This window comes from Silurus aristotelis, assembly GCF_946808225.1.
Source record: "Silurus aristotelis genome assembly, chromosome: 20".
In the NCBI taxonomy this organism is placed as follows: domain Eukaryota; kingdom Metazoa; phylum Chordata; class Actinopteri; order Siluriformes; family Siluridae; genus Silurus; species Silurus aristotelis.
Window position 1 is genome coordinate 19,108,827 of NC_139593.1, and position 16,958 is coordinate 19,125,784.

The 16,958-nt window shown below is 37.3% G+C and overlaps 1 long non-coding RNA gene across 1 annotated transcript in view; it reads left to right on the plus strand.

Annotated features, from left to right (window-relative positions):
- The first annotated feature begins 3,437 nt into the window (after positions 1-3,437).
- LOC310715823 overlaps positions 3,438-16,958 on the plus strand; it is a 334,724-nt gene continuing 321,203 nt past the window's right edge. Inside the window, exon 1 of the long non-coding RNA XR_014530398.1 lies at positions 3,438-3,558. This is a non-coding gene — a long non-coding RNA (uncharacterized lncRNA). The remainder of the gene's footprint in view (positions 3,559-16,958) is intronic.

Below are 16,958 nucleotides of genomic sequence, written 5' to 3' on the forward strand. Positions count from 1 at the left end.
AGAAAAAAAAATGTTTTATCAAGAATTAAAATAAGAAAAGGTTCAAGGAAATCTTTTTGTTTTTTATTGTTTATTTTTTTGCTGGATACAAAACTGAATGCAAAAGAAAGAAAGAAAGAAAGAAAGAAAGAAAGAAAGAAAGAAAGAAAGAAAGAAAGAAAGAAAGAAAGAAAGAAAGAAAGAAATGTTAAGGAGGAAGGGTAAGACAAACTATTTAATAATTAAAAAAATTGGAAAAAAAAATAAACCTTAAACTGGGAAGCAAAAAGGGAAGGGGAAAAAAAGAATCCGGGTGGGAGGTGTTTTTTGACATCATGTTCTAAATCCAGGTTCTAAATGCCCTTCTTTAGTCTGGTTTATTTGTAATGTTTGTCATGTCAATTTTTTTTTTTTTTCCTGAATGTTCTCATCTATAAATACTTTCTTTAATCCTTTTTTTTTCAGTAAAATGAAAGGTAAAAATGTGTGTAATATAGGGTGTGAATATTAACGCCGATGTCGCGCTGTATGTTTTTCTTTCTTTCTTTTTTTTGAGACGTGGAGACATTTATATCATGATGTTTGAAGAAACACATGAGCGTTGACGATAAACGGATGATTCAGAGGAAAATTCGCCCACACTGATGATTCAAGATCCAACTCACTCTCTTACTGTCACACATAAACATCATCTTCACCTTTATACTCCATTGTTCTTCATCATCATTGTATTCTTTTTCTTCTTCTTCTTCATTTTCTTGTTTCTGTGCTGATGTGAGTCATACCTGTGAAACTTCCTCTGATGATTCCAATGGCAAATGACATCACAGTGGACAACCAATCAGTGACTTCTTTCTTTCTTTCTTTCTTTCTTTCTTTCTTTCTTTCTTTCTTTCTTTCTTTCTTTCTTTCTTTCTTTCTTTCTTTCTTACTTGCAGTTCCTTCATTCCTTTTTTCTTTTGTCCTATCTTCATTTTTTGCCTTTTTAAACTGTTAAATTTTTTAAATCTATCTATCTATCTATCTATCTATCTATCTATCTATCTATCTATCTATCTATCTATCTATCTATCTATCTATCTATCTATCTATCTATCTATCTATCTATCTATCTATCATCTTTCTTTTTTTTCTTTCTTTGTGTTTTTTTCTTGTTTTTTTTTTTAATCTTCTGCCAGATAAAAACAAAAAAACAAAACAAAAAAAAAACAAAAAAAAAAAAACAAAGTGCTTTTGGTTTGGACACTTTCATTCCTATTTTCAATTTTTTTTCCCTCCCTTCATCCACAATGACACATCAGCACAGTATAGCTCAGCACACACTTACAGGAAGTGAACAAACTTTTCTCTTTGACTTTGTCCTCTGATCTGTGTGTGTGTGTGTGTGTGTGTGTGTGTGTGTGTGTGTGTGTGTGTGTGTGTGTGTGTGTGTGTGTGTGTTTGTTATCTTGGATAAAGGCTGTATGGAATACAGAATCACACACTCCCTTTCCCCTTGGCCGATAAGTCCACTTTCACTCTCGTATAAACAACACCAAACACACACACACACACACACACACACACACACACACACACACACACACACACACAAAATATGCTGTGCTTTCACTTATCTTCTGTAGAGAAATGTGAAAGAAAGTTTCGGACCCCCCGCTTCCCCCCAACCTCCCGTGTTTATCATCGTTTTTCGTCTGAAAATATTCTGATGCAATTTGTTTCTCGGGTATGAAATAAATTTAAATAAATACATCTCTCAGGCAGGAAACTTGGGTCAATTTACTTTTCCGCACAGACGGCCGGATCGATTATCGTTTTATATAATACATCGCAATATTTAACACGCAATATGCCGTATACATTTACTGTGGAAAAGTCACTAGAATTTAAAAGAAGGTTGCACTTTTATTACATTTTTTTTGCTCTCATAGAAAAATGGATGGAGCTTGGGTAGTTTAATCACATGGCATCACCAAATCTCTCTAACTAACACTATTCAGCTTGCTTGTAAACGTAAATAACCACTTCCCAGCTAAATGTTAGCATTAGAAAAACAAATTCTAGTTGTCTGGATGTCTACATGTCCCTACAATGTTGAGGCAAACTTTTAGGCTGAAGACTGAATGAACATTATGTTGTAATAATGAACACTTTTAATCTGAAGAATGGTGTCCCAGCTGTGAAGCATGGTGGTGGCAGTATTATGTTGTGAGGAATCCTGGAAAAGAGAACGGTGCACATTATAAAACTCTGAAGCAGGTTGGTGGCAGTATTATGGTGCGAGGAATCCTGGGAAAGAGAACGTTGCACATTAGAAAACTCTGAAGCATGGTGGTGGCAGTATTATGCTGCGAGGAATCCTGAAAAAGAGAACAGTGCACATTAGAAAACTCTGAAGCATGGTGGTGGCAGTATTATGCTGCGAGGAATCCTGGGGAAAAAAGAAGGGTGCATGTCAAAAAATTCACAGCATTATGCCCTTGACTACACAAAGGGGAAGAAATGTGTGAAGTTTGGATGTTTGTAAGCATTTGGCAGGAACTTTACCTGAAACTGTTGAATGTCAATAAATTAAATAAATAAATTGCTCATAATACATTGTCTATGAGATATACTGTACTAGCAAAAGCGGAGGCTTGGAGCAATCCAAGCGTGATCAAAACGTTTAGCTCTGATTGCTCGGGGTTTCTCTGGCAAGGTCTCCAACAAATCAAGGCTTCGAGACATTTTTTTTTCACCTAGTGAGCACAGATGAAAGTTCAGGCCACCCAGGAGTAAAATCTCCACCATTACCATCTGGAAACAAGGCCTTGAACCATGAAGCAAGGGATTCTGGGAGTTTAATTTGAGCAATGCAGAGAGCGAGAAAAAGAGAGAGAGGGGGATTAAACGAACAGGTCTGACACGGTGACAAGATCCAGCTTTTGATGCCAAATCTAAGTAAAATGCAGGAAAAAAGTGTCAGACGACTGATTCGAGGCGAGAGGCGGCGTGGCAGATCAGTCTGTGATCCGATACACAGCCGAGGTGGAGGTAACTGCATGCAAAACCCAGGACAAACATACAATATATAAAAATTCAAAAGCAAAAGAAAATAGATAAATAGTACAGAATAAATAATGAAACAATTATATGAAATGAAAATGAGATTATATCACTGGTGGACACAAAAGCATTGTGTCTTGTGTCCAACAGTCCAATTGTCTTTAAAAAAATTTTGTACTTCTTTTTTTTTCAGAAAAGAACAGAATACAGGAGAAAGAAAGAAAGAAAGAAAGAAAGAAAGAAAGAAAGAAAGAAAGAAAGAAAGAAAGAAAGAAAGAAGGAAAGAAAGAAAGAAAGAAAGAAGGAAAGAAAGAAAAACTTAAATTGCAAAATAAAACTAAAATTCAAATAAAAATATTTAAAGGTGAAAGGAAATGTTTTTAATTTATTGTTTAGCTGAAAGAAAAAAGGAAGAAAGAAAGAAAGAAAGGAAGAAAGGAAGAAAGAAAGAAAGAAAGAAAGAAAGAAAGAAAGAAAGAAAGAAAGAAAGAAAGAAAGAAAGAAAGAAAGAAAAAATAATTGAAGAAAGGACAAGTGAAAGAAGGTAAAAAATTAGGAAGGAAGGAAGGAAGGAAGGAAGGAAGGAAGGAAGGAAGGAAGGAAGGAAGGAAGAAAGATTCAATTTCAATTTAATTTAATACAATTTTATTTGTATTGCACTTTTACCAATGAACATTGTCTCAAAGAAGCTTTACACAGATAATGTCGTGATAAATATCCATAACTGTGTAAAGGAAAAACTCCTCGAGATGTAAGAAACCTTGAGAGGAACCAGACTCAAGAGGATGCTCAGATGAATGGTACAGAAGAAATAATAAAAATGTAAGACTTAATGAGAAAAGCAAATAATTCACTGGTAGAAAAAAAAGCATCATATCAATTTATTGGTATGAATAGAGGAAAAAAAATCTCAAAGAAATGTTGATGGGCATTAAACAAAAAGAGAGAGAAGCTAAGTGGGTTTGAACATGAAATGGAAAATAAACTACATACAAATAATTTATTTCATTAAAGAAATAAACAGAACGGAAAAAATGGAGGAAAGAGCAAACAGAAAGACAGATGAAAAAAATAAAGAAAATAAAGATAGCATAAAAAGGTTGGAAGTAAAGCAGGAAAAAAGAGGGTAAGAAATAAAACAGGAATGGAAAGAGGCTGTCAGTCCCAGTAAAGGAGGTCAACCAGGTGCTAATGATCTTTAGTAGTCATTAACTGATTTCACTGGTGGTCATTAAGTGAAACAGAAACAGCTGTGTAGGAGCTTCGAACTGGGAGAGAAACCGCCAGACTGCTACTAAGGATAGGTTGTGGGAGCCAGTTTCATGTTACGGGTCAAACAACATGGCAAGACTGAACACAGCAACAAGAAACAAGGTTGTTCTACTGCATCAAGGTCTCACCCAGGCAAAGATTTCAAACCAGGCTGGGGTTGTACTGCTCGAGTTATTTTGAAAAAAACACAAAGAAACACCAAGAAAGTCAAGGAGATTCAGCAATTCAGCAACTGAAAGACTGACTTACACCAGAACATTTTAGTAGTGCCATCAGAAGAACTGGAGAAGTCTGGCAAGAAATGTCTTCAGGAAAGAATCAGGGTCAAAAATCCAAACCACAATCATCGAAAATGAGGCTAAGTGACTTGAACAAAACATAGGAACTTGAAGAGCAGAAAAATGGCAGCAGGAGCTTTGGATTGATGATGTAACTATTTGGCTGTAGCAAAAAAAACAAGGGCTGGAGAACAGCACAACAATGAGTGTCTACGGGCGACAGTGAAGCATGGTGGTGGTTGCAAGTTTGGGGCTACATTTCTGCAAAATGATCAAATTGATGCAGATTTTGTTCTGCATCAGGAACACGCCCCCAGACATACCGCCAGTGTCATTTAATTTCATTTATTAATCTTCATTGTTGAGAAGAACGAGGAGTGATGGTTTGGCCTTCAACGGAGTCCTGATCTTAGCTGCCTCGGACTACATCCGCAGTGACACCCCCAGTGTTGAGACCCTAGCGACAACAGTTGTAAGTACGCCGTGTGTATTCTGTTTTTTCTTCAATTCTCATTGCCACTGTATTCTGGTTGCCACCCGTAAACCCACCCAGTGCCACCCCATCACACTCCACCCCACCCTTGCACAGGCCACGCCCCTTTCTGTCAACTTACAGAGCAATACGAACTCAAAAGAGAATACCGTGCCATTGCTTTTTGTTTGTTTTAAAAAACACATCACAAAATAGATCGGATCTATCAGCACGAGAAGAACCGAGAAGCACGATGAAGAGATCCGAACCCCGTGATTGTTCATTTTTATTTATATTTATCGATCTGGTCTCAAGTACAGCCGGGGGAGTGCGTATTTATTGACTTGCTGTCCTATTTGTAATAAGAGATGTTTTTTTTCTTTCTTTTTTTTTCTGGAATCGTAGACGTGTGGCAGATTGTTCGGTTTTCAGAACAAGCGTTTGCAATCGCATGGCAACGCGTAGGCCGAGCAAAACTATACGCGCCCCTATACGTGTCCTTTTCAACAGTTCATGTCAAGTAGAGTCTTCCTCTTGTCGAGTAGAGACTTCCTCGTCGTCTTCTTCATCCTCCTTTAAAACACAGCAACGACGAGCGTCTTTGTTTTCCACGGCGGCTTGAAATCAGACGGCGCTAATAATACCTCGGACTTCCTCGGCGGATTTTAGATCTTTCACTTTCTGTCGCGCGTTCTTTCTTTTCTCTCCCACGAACAAAACATCGCAGGTGGAGTGGTAATGAGATCCATTTTCTCTCCTGGAGAGGAGTGAGATGTAATTCGTTATTGAGCTCACCCAGGAGGCCCGGAGAAGAGGATGGAGCTGATAACCCACACACACACACACACACACACACACACACACACACACAGAAAGACAGAGAATGAAGAGTGTGTTCTACTCGTTCTCCAACCACCCATTTTTTATCAGTACTTTACTCCACTATTTATTTTTCAGACAACGTTTTACTTTTACTAATTAAATTTTTACACAAATATCAATACTTTCTACTTCCTACATTTTCAAAACAGACCCGTTACTTTAGTACCGTAATTTCCGGACTATTACGTGCACCCAAATATAAGCCACACCCACTGAATTTCACAAAGATTTTTATTTTGAACATAAATACGCCGCACCTGTCTATAAGCCGCAGGTGTCTACACTGAAACGAATGAACTTTACACAGGTTTTAACGAAAGACAGTGTCTGTTACACGGCTTGTATCTAAACAGTAGCCTACCAAGAAAGTCATTGTTCACTGTCTTCCTCCTTCCTTTCACAACTATTTCTCTCGAGAGTTTTTCTTTTGGAAGCTTTTCTCCCGATGCCGTGCAGCTCAGAACACAGGTGAAGTGCGGTTTTTCATGCCCGGTTGTTTTCAGCGTGATGAATGATTCGCATTTCCTGTAGACAGTCCGAGTGAGCGGCAGGTCAAACGTCAGAGAAACATCATCCATATTTATGATGTGGTGCGGCGCGATTCAGTGGGAGCGCATCTGATTTAATATAAAGAGTTTCATTGGATCACCTAAACCTGGTCAGAAATTTTATCGGTCTAATGTTATGGGGCTCAGTTTTTTGGCTTGAAGTTTGTGAAACCGGGAAAAACCCAGGAAAAATCCATATATTAGCCGCTTCGTTGTTTAAGCCGTGGGGTTCAAAGAGTGGGGAAAAAGTAGCGGCTTATAGTCCGGAAAATACGGTAGTTAAATTAATTGATTTGGTGAAATGTTGATATTTTTCTTTTTTCACTGCTCCGATTTCTTGTCATTGTGCGTCTTTTTCAATCCACTGGTGTATAAAGTCCTGTCGCTCACTCACCACCGATGTAGACTAGTTTACAAAGCTAAGAATGAGCAGGCAACAAGAAGTAAAGCTAAAGTGGATGAGACAGAGAGAGTCAGTGATGTAAACATGACTGAGAACAGAGACTTTCCTGATCATCATCTTTTCTTTGCTTGTGTTCTGGATGTTCAGCCTGGACACATTCATTAGGTAACATTTTTAATTAGTTTTGTATTTATATATATATACGAATTATAGACAGGTGCGACTTATTTATGTTAAAAATAAAAATATGTGTAAAATTCAGTGGGTGCGGCTTATATATGGGTGCGCTACATAGTCCGGAAATTATGGTATTTTAAACAGCACTAATTTTTATTAAAGCACTATCAATTCAGCGCGCATTTCTGTTTTTAACATTTCAATAAAAAAATAAAAAAATACATAAATTTAAAAATTTTAATTTAAAAGAGGCGAAAATAAAACCTTCAGCAAAACATACACTTATTCACGATGTCCTTTCTTTACTTAGATATAAAATAAATGAATAAACTCCACCGAAACATATTTTTAATCAGTAAGCTTCTGTTTTTTTATTTATGCGCCAAGTCTCAAATCAAACACCAAATCCGCTATGTTTTACACAATTTACCCTCTGGGTGGCGCTTTGTGGGTTTTTCCCTCATAATGGCAAAACGAACTTAAATTACTGTCTTTATTGATCGTACAGATAAAAACAATTCATCATTCAAATCTGTAAAATGTCTATGATACAGTTCCGTACTAATAGCTTGTGCCGGTGACGTTTTATTCGCCGATGCGACCAATAGCCTACGATTTAATAGGTCTCCTTGCTCTACATACTGTACATGCCGTCCCTATGTTTTGGAACTGTAAATATAATATAAAAGCGCAAAACGATAAAATCGAATAGCGATTCATTTTCGAATGAGCTGTTACCATAGAAACGATGATGGGTTCACATCACGAGCGCGTTATTAGAATTACGATTTGCATCATGCCCCGCTCTAATACCCTCTATATAACAGGTCCATTTTAATCCATTAACCGTCATTAGATATGATGGAAGTGTTTCTTTTTTTTTTTTTCCTAAATTTTCTTTTTTACAAAATTCGAACACGGAGAGAAACCTGAGCGGTCGCATCCTAATCACGGCGCCGCACTTGAGGAAAGCGTCGAATCCGATCCGATCCGGTCGCTCAAAGAGGCCTTTTTTTTCCATCACCTCAAGTTCACTTCCTAGGGGACGCTACAAACCAGAGCAACAATTACGGATTTTTTATTTTTTTTTTTTTTGTGAAGAGCGCAGGAAGAACGGCCGAGCCTCAGGAGGGAAGTTACACAAAAGGTTAGGAGAAGCTGGCCGGGTTGAGGGCGTGAAATTTATACACCCGGCGGTAAATGCAGGAATCAAAGGCCGGGGATATAAACAAGGCTATAAGCTTCAAAAAAAAAAAAAAAAAAAGAAAAGGAAATATTCTAAAAGAGGCACTTAAAATGTCAGGCCATATTACAGCAAAGAAGCAACGGTAAAAGCTTCTGGATTTAATGCACGAGCGAAAGCTTTTAAGCCTTTTACCAAAATGTCCAATATGATGACAAATAATAAGAAGGAGAAGAAATAAATGATGGAGTTCTTCAGCGACAAAATATAGAAAAGAGAAAGGAATCGAGAGACTTTTCCTTCTTTATTCTCATCAACACTATCAGACATCAAAATCTACACTAATAAAGGAACAACACGTTTTTAATTTATTTGTGTGTGTGTGTGTGTGTGTGTGTGTATGTTGTAGCTCTCACCTGTTCAGGTTTATATTCGTGTGACTGTTTCAACTGTTTTACATGATTAGGTGTGTGCATGTGTGTGTATGTGTATTGTAACTTTCACTTGTTGTGTTGTGTTTGTTCTGACGTGCTCAGGTGTGTGTGTGTGTGTCTGTGTGTGTGTGTGTTTGTGTGTGTATATATACTTTGTGTATCTGTATACTGTATGTATTTGTGTGCATGTGTGCGTGTGTGTATACTGTATGTATTTGGGTGTGTGTGTGTGTGTGTGTGTGTGTGTGTGTGTGTAGGTGTGGACTGTGTATTCTGTATGTATTTCTGTGTGCGTGTTTGTGTAGGTGTATACTGTATGTATTTGTGTGTGTGTGTGTGTGTGTGTGTGTGTGTGTGTGTGTGTGTGTGTGTGTGTGTGTGTACTGTATATGTATACTGTATGTATTTGTGTGTGTGTACTGTATGTATTTGTGTGTGTATATGTATACTGTATGTATTTATATGTGTGTGTGTGTGTGTGTGTGTGTGTGTGTGTGTGTGTGTGTGTGTGTGTATACTGTATGTATTTATATATGTGTGTGTGTGTGTGTGTGTGTGTGTGTGTGTGTGTGTGTGTGTGTGTGTGTATATACTGTATATGTATACTGTATGTATTTGTGTGTGTACTGTATGTATTTGTGTGTGTGTGTGTGTGTGTGTGTGTGTGTGTGTGTGTGTGTGTGTGTGTGTGTGTGTGTAGGTGTATACTGTATCTATTTGCTTGTGTGTGTGTGTGTGTGTGTGTGTGTGTGTGTGTGTGTGTGTGTGTGTGTGTGTGTGTGTGTGCGTGTATACTGTATATGTATACTGTATGTATTTGTGTTTGTGTACTGTATGTATTTGTGTGTGTGTGTGCTGTAGGTGTATACTGTGTGTGTGTGTGTGTGTGTGTGTGTGTGTGTGTGTGTGTGTGTGTGTGTGTGTGTGTGTGTGTGTGTGTGTGTAGGTGTATACTGTATCTATTTGCTTGTGTGTGTGTGTGTGTGTGTGTGTGTGTGTGTGTGTGTGTGTGTGTGTGTGTGTGTACTGTAGGTGTATACTGTATTTGTGTGTGTGTGTGTGTGTGTGTGTGTGTGTGTGTGTGTGTGTGTGTGTGTGTGTGTGTGTGTGTGTGTGTGTGTGTACTGTAGGTGTATACTGTATTTGTGTGTGTGTGTGTGTGTGTGTGTGTGTGTGTGTGTGTGTGTGTGTGTGTGTGTGTGTGTGTGTGTGTACTGTAGGTGTATACTGTATTTGTGTGTGTGTGTGTGTGTGTGTGTGTGTGTGTGTGTGTGTGTGTGTGTGTGTGTGTAGGTGTATACTGTATCTATTTGCTTGTGTGTGTGTGTGTGTGTGTGTGTGTGTGTGTGTGTGTGTGTGTGTGTGTGTGTGTACTGTAGGTGTATACTGTATTTGTGTGTGTGTAGGTGTATACTGTATCTATTTGCTTGTGTGTGTGTGTTTGTGTGTGTGTGTGTGTGTGTGTGTGTGTGTATACTGTATTAAAGCTCCTGAGTTGCAGCTGTTTACTGCAGTAAGACAGCAGTTTATCGTAATTGATCATTTGTAATAAATTCTGGGTAATAATTAGGAAACAAAGCTGGAATATTAAACAAAAGAGAAATTTTGTCGTACACATTGTGGATACTAAGTGTTGCTTTGAATTAAATGTGTACCGAGAGTCAATTGAAAAACTTGACTATCTATTCACGTACGTGTGTATGTTTGTGTGTGTGTGTGTGTGTGTGTGTGTGTGTGTGTGTGTGTGTGTGTGTGTGTGTGTGTGTGTGTGTTACAGAGAGAGAGAGAGGGACTTTATGGAAAGTCTTTCCTTGGCAGTACTTAATATAAGCATGGAAATATCAAAGGGCTCAAGGTGCTTTTTAATTTGCTTTGAGGATGGAGCAGCAATAAAGCGTGGCTCCTGTTGATAAGCCCGAACTGTTCAGGCTCCTCAATCCACTTAGGAAAAAAATAAAAAAATAAAAACGCACAGCACCTTCGAATATTTCATTATTTCATAGTGTTTTCATTTCCCCATCTTCACTAATATGACTGTGAAATAGGCCGTGCCAATCACCCATGTTTATTTTTTTCCGGCATGCAGATTTTACTTGATTTCTGTAATTAACATGATTAAACATTTTTTTTTTATTATTATTTTTAAATCCGTATTTCACAGGTGATGTTCTGTGTTTGTTCATTAGAAGATGTGTAAAGGAACTCTAATCGAAGGCGTTTCGAACCGATATAAAAAAAAATTTCAATCATCATATCAGCTATTGCAGCTTGTACTATTGTAGATTTAATAATTCCTAATTTTATAATAATTTTTTTATTTAATATTATTTAATAATGCATGATATAGGAAAAAAAAACACCACTTAGATTGGAGTCCACCAATAAGAAGCATAAAAAATGTAGCAAAAGGCACTAATTAAATACAAGTCCACCAATAAATAGCGTGTAAAAAAAAAATAATAATAATAATAATTAAACACGTCCATCAATACAAAACATTATAGTAAAAAAAAAATTATAATAGATTTGAGTCCACCAAAAAAAAAGGCATAACAGAATAATAAAAACAAAAAGTTATTCATAATAATAAATTAATTAATACATTTATATTTAAATTTTTTTTTTCTATTTTAACAGGATTTTTGTAATAAAATAATTATAATTGAAAAGCTAACATGCATTAACCTTAAAAGAAAAAGAAAAAAATCCTGCTAACCTCACAAACATTCTCAGAAGAGAAGCTAACCTATAGTAACCTGTCAGGACTTCAGAAAAGATCATCGAGAAGCTACAAATGCTAACCTGACAAAATATTAGTTGAAAAGAAGCTAATGTGCTAACAAAAAAAAGAAAAAAGTGCAAGCCTGACAAAATTTCAAAGAAGTTTTCACGCTTACTTTTTGCTACAAATTACTACGTGCACTTCTAAGCATGTGCTGCACTTTTGGACCTGCTTGATTTTTCCTCTTTTCCTGATCTTGTTTCATTGTCTTGCTGTTTTGCCCTCATTAGCATTGTTGATCGTTTAATCGTTGCCTGATTTCTGGGACTGATTTTGGATCTTTGGTACAATGGTAGAGCACTATTGAACTCTTCACTGATAAACAATGGAAGAGCACTGTTGAACTGTTAACTGATGAACAATGGTAGAACGTGGTTGGAATTTAAAATTGATCAGTCAGTGAAGAAACATGCTCAAGGGGAAAACTTCTCTTTTTCCTTCACAAAAACTTATATGGAAAAAGGAAAGTAAAACCATCATGCGCCAGTTTGCTCCTGGTTGTGTGAGGGATTATATTTCGTTAGATGGTTTGAGTACAATTTGTTTTTATGAATGTCACAAAAACAGAAATCTGGTCGATAGCAGTCTGTTCAGTATTAATAAATTAATTTAATATTATTTGTATAGAACTTTTAACAATGGTATGGTAAGAAAGAATGAAAGAAACTTTGAGAAGAACCAAATTTGAAAGGCAACCCATCATCATCCTGGGTAACACCTTTCGATATAGTTCTACAATACAATAGATTAAAGCTAAACAATGGTTGCTAGAACGCTAGAAGCTAGAACACTGTTGAACTGTTCATTGATTAACAATGGTAGAGCAATGTTGAACTGTTCACAGATGATTAATGGTAGAGCAATGTTGAGCTGTTCACTGATGAACAATGGTAGAGCACTGTTAAACTCTTTACAGATGAACAATGGTAGAACGTTGCTGAACTTTTCCACTGATGAACAATCATAGAGCACTGTTGAACTGGTCACTGAGGAACAATAGTAAAACACTGTTGAACTGTTCACCGATGAACAATAGTAGAACACTGTTGAACTGTTCACTGACAGACAATGGTAGAGCACTGTTAAACTTTTTACTAATGAACAATGGTAGAACACTGTTGAACTGTTCACTGATGAGCGATTATAGTAAAAAAAGTTCCTCATGGTTCTTGAGTTTAACCTTTAACCGTAACCTCACAGATCGAGTGAAACCATCCTCAGATACAACAACGGATCTCCAGTTGAAGAGAACTTCATCCAGAGGTCAATGATAGGATGAATCAAGCAGGTCCAGAACAAAAACAAGAGGTAATAATGAAGGCTTTCAACAATACCGATATCGGTATTGGTATCGTTCTCAAGAATATCGGTCTAATCGGTATCATTCCGGAAAGAAAAGATATTGTATCGAAAGTCCCTGGTGCTCATCGGTCGCTTTAAACTAGTTTGGAATCTTCTTGTAAGTAGGTGGGTTTTATTATCTATGCAAAATAGATAATATAATATATAGAATATGTTCGCCGAGCGACAGATGTTTGGGAAGGCAACTTTTATTTTTTATTTATTTATTTTTATTTATTTATTTATTTATTTATTTATTCTCCGCCCCACAGGAATTTTATTTGTGCGATGATAGTTTAGAGGTGCTTTGCGATTTTTTGCGATCCTATCTGGATTCTGGCCAGATTACCTCTTCATACGCTTCACACACACACACACACACACACACACACACGCACACACACAAGCACACACACACACACACAAGTGCACACACCCCTCCTTCTGCAAGCAATGCTGATAGATTTTTTTTTCATGCATTTTATTCCTTCGATGGTCCACCGTGGCTGAAGGGGTTTCTGGGTAAATAGGAGTCCGGGCCCCTTTTTACCCTGCTGTTATGTGGAAGGTCAAAAGGATGAGATTGGAATTTTAAGCATTACGGTGTTAAAGAAAGAAAAAAAAAAAAGAAAACGGGGGTGTTATACTGCAATATTTCAAAATATTTGTAATATTTTATCACCCTGTGGAGATGAAGTCTACACCAGTCAGCTAAGGACAGACTTTTTTTTTTTTTTTTTTTTACGCAATCCCATAATTCTGAGCGAGGGACGAGGATTTTTAGGTTGTAGCATGTACCGCCACCGGGAGGTCAGCCCTGTATCCGGTATATCATCCATCCTTAGCACTTTTATGGAGAAATAAATAAGGGCAGGCTCACGTGATTTGTGCGCGGTGTCATATCGACCGTGTAACATGCAAATGGAAATTATAATGTAATGCCCTTTCGCCCGAACTCTCCTCGTCTCCGTCTCCGATCGAGTCAGGAGCCGAAACGACTGTGTTTTTATAAACGGGAATGAGTACACGGTAACACATCGGAGAAAATAGATACAGCGAAGATGATGGTGTTCGTGCTCCAGCACATCCCGTTCACACTGACGTTATGGTAGATGCCAAATCCAGAGTGACAGTTGAAGATCCATTTCTTTCTTTCTCTTGAACTACACATGCTCCTGAGATACCACCGCTCCCCTTTTCCTTAGACCTGCTTAATACTTCCTGACACTCCAGGATGGAGTTCTCTTCAAATGCCTACAGATGGCTCCTCATGAACAAATGTAAGTAAATAAATGCTAGCTAGAACAACAACAACAAAAAACAGACTGACTGATTTGTCCTCGGAACGTCCCCTCGTGTCCGTATGCAAATCTTCTCAAAGTACAAAAAAAATCGCTCTTTCTGCCTTCCCTCAATTTTCTGTCATTTACATAATTTTTGTGTGTCAATTAGCGTCGGGTTTCGCCGTTAACAGCCTCTAACAACACTAGCTACGTCAAAGCCGCGTCGCTTTTCGATGTTGTCTTTCTCGCTGATCGGATTTGTCGAATCGGAGCCTGCGATTGGAAGCCGATAGGAAGTAATGAGTGTTGAGAGGCGAATCCGAGCGCCAAGGTCGCGTCCGGATAAACGCGAGCGAACAGCGCTAATGGCTAATTGATTATGAGTGGTGAAGCAGTTAAACTTTTGCTTGGCATCCGATGTTTGTGTGTGTGTGTGGGAACGCTGTTTGGAATCAGTTTTTTATTGAAAGTATTTGGACACCCGACTTTTCCAGGCGTACGTTACCACAAAGTTGGAAGCGCTCGATTGTATGCTTTGTATCCTTGGATGCCGTAGCATGAACTTTTACTTTACTTAAACTAGGAGACAAGAACGTGGGCGCAAAGCCAGCGCCATGAAGATATGCTTTCCATGGGTCTGGAGTGGAAGATCAGCTTCTCTAGAGCTTCAAAACCTTTTGGGATGAATGTGAACGGCACCCCAGGCCTCCTCAGACCTCAGGTTACCTCAGGTTACCTCAGGTTACCTCAGGTTACCTCAGGTTACCTCAGGTTACAACAGCAAATGGGGACTTATAGTGGGGAAAAACAAGATGTATTCATTTGATATACAAAACTAAACTCTCATCAGCTGCATTTGAGGAAAATAGGACGTTTTTTTTTTTTTGTTTTTTTTTGGGGCTTTTTTATTTATTATTAAACCGATGCTGAATTTTTAATCTTTCCGAACTGAATTTAGGACAGAACTCTGTGTGAGCGAGAAGATTTGCTGCTCTGTTCGTGATCAAATTCCCAGACTTTAAGGAGACAGGCGGGTGGTCGGGGTGTTAGGGTGATAAGTGGCGACAAAGGCATAGGGGGCGGGGCAAGTTTGAGCTTTTGTTCAAAACAAGAGTAGACTCGATAATAAAAAATAATAATAAAAAAAATGCAGGTGTGTTTTTAAATGATAATGGCGTTCGCGTTTGATTCCGTTTTTGCATCCTATTTAAGTGCGTTGTGAGGAAAAGGAACTGTTCCTGAAGGAACTGTTCCTTCGCTCAGAGTGTTTCAATCCCCGAAGAAAGCCACATCGAGTTCGAGTCATTATTAATGGATTTAGGACGAAACGCAGTGTGCGTGAAGCAGCATGACGTTACCCGGTTTACACTTCCATGATACACACACACACACACACTCATCTCACACTCGCGCTCGAACACACACTCAAATGTCATCACGACAACAGCGATGACGATCCCAAGTCGTTTTTTGTTTCGTTTCTGATTCATTTAATCATCTAGTTATTAATCCATATACAGTAGTATCTATTGTTTTTCTACAAATACACTAAAGAAGCATGTGGACACCTGAGCAGAAGATCCACATCTTTAAATTAGGTTAGATAAAAACCTCCACTCTTCTGGGAAGATGTTCTACTAGAGTTTTTTTGGAGAGTCGTGCTCATTCAGATACAAAAGCATTAGTAAAAATAAGGTGAGGTGAGGAGGAATTAAAGGTGTTAAGCAGAAGATCTTCCACTCCAAAACATGTGATGCAGATCTCCATGGAGCTCTATTTGTGGAACAGGTTTGGATCTCCCAGTTAAAGTGAAGGGAAAATTCCATGTTACTGCCTCCAAAAAAAAAAAAAACCATCATAAACAACCAACTTTGTGGTAACAGTTTGTGGAAGCGCCACATATTTCATTAAGTGGGGTGTCCTAATACTTTTGGCCAGATTCTAAGCGTTTTATTGGATGGTTTGATAATAATTAATAATGTATAGTTTTTAATTTTCTAATCTAGTTTCAGGTGTAAATCCAATGATAATTCTTTCATTATGTTTAAAAAAAAATAATTATATATATATATATATATATATATATATATATATATATATATATATATATATATATATATATATATATATAATTTATATATTTTTATTTATTTTTTTATTCACTTACGGTAATATTTATATCACTCTGGATTTTATTATGCATTTTTTCCATTTCTGATTTTTTATTAGATTTTTTATTTCTCCTTTAATATAATTTCTTTTAATACTGTTTGTTCAAAATGTTATTTATTTTAATGTTTTATTATTATTACTGTAATGTATATGCATTTTATTTTTTACATATCATTTCAATATTTCCCATTTATTTATTACTCTTTTATTCAGGTTTATTTCTATTACTATATACATTTTTTTATAACGTTTAACTTGTATACAAAGTATAAATATTTTAATTGTATTTATTTACTAAATAATTTGTTGTGCTTTTTTTTGTTGTTGCCCCTTACTGTTCACTTGAAGTGGCTTTTTCACAAGTCGCTTTTCCTGTGAGATTTTACACTTTTTATTTCATTCCCTCGGGTGAATCTCCTTCATTCACACCCACACACACACACACACACACACACACACACACACACACACACACACACACACACACACACACACACACACTCCCACACACATACACACACAGGAAACAGATGGAGTGTTCTGACAATAGCTCCGTGATCGAGCAGCTGTGTTCCTGTGTACACAAGCGAATAATGAATAATCAGGGCCTCATCTCCAACCAGCTCCCATTAATACCGAAGTGTTCTAATTAGTCCTCCAAACTGCTCGTCTCCCTCCAGTTATCCGAATCTCACCTGATTTTCACT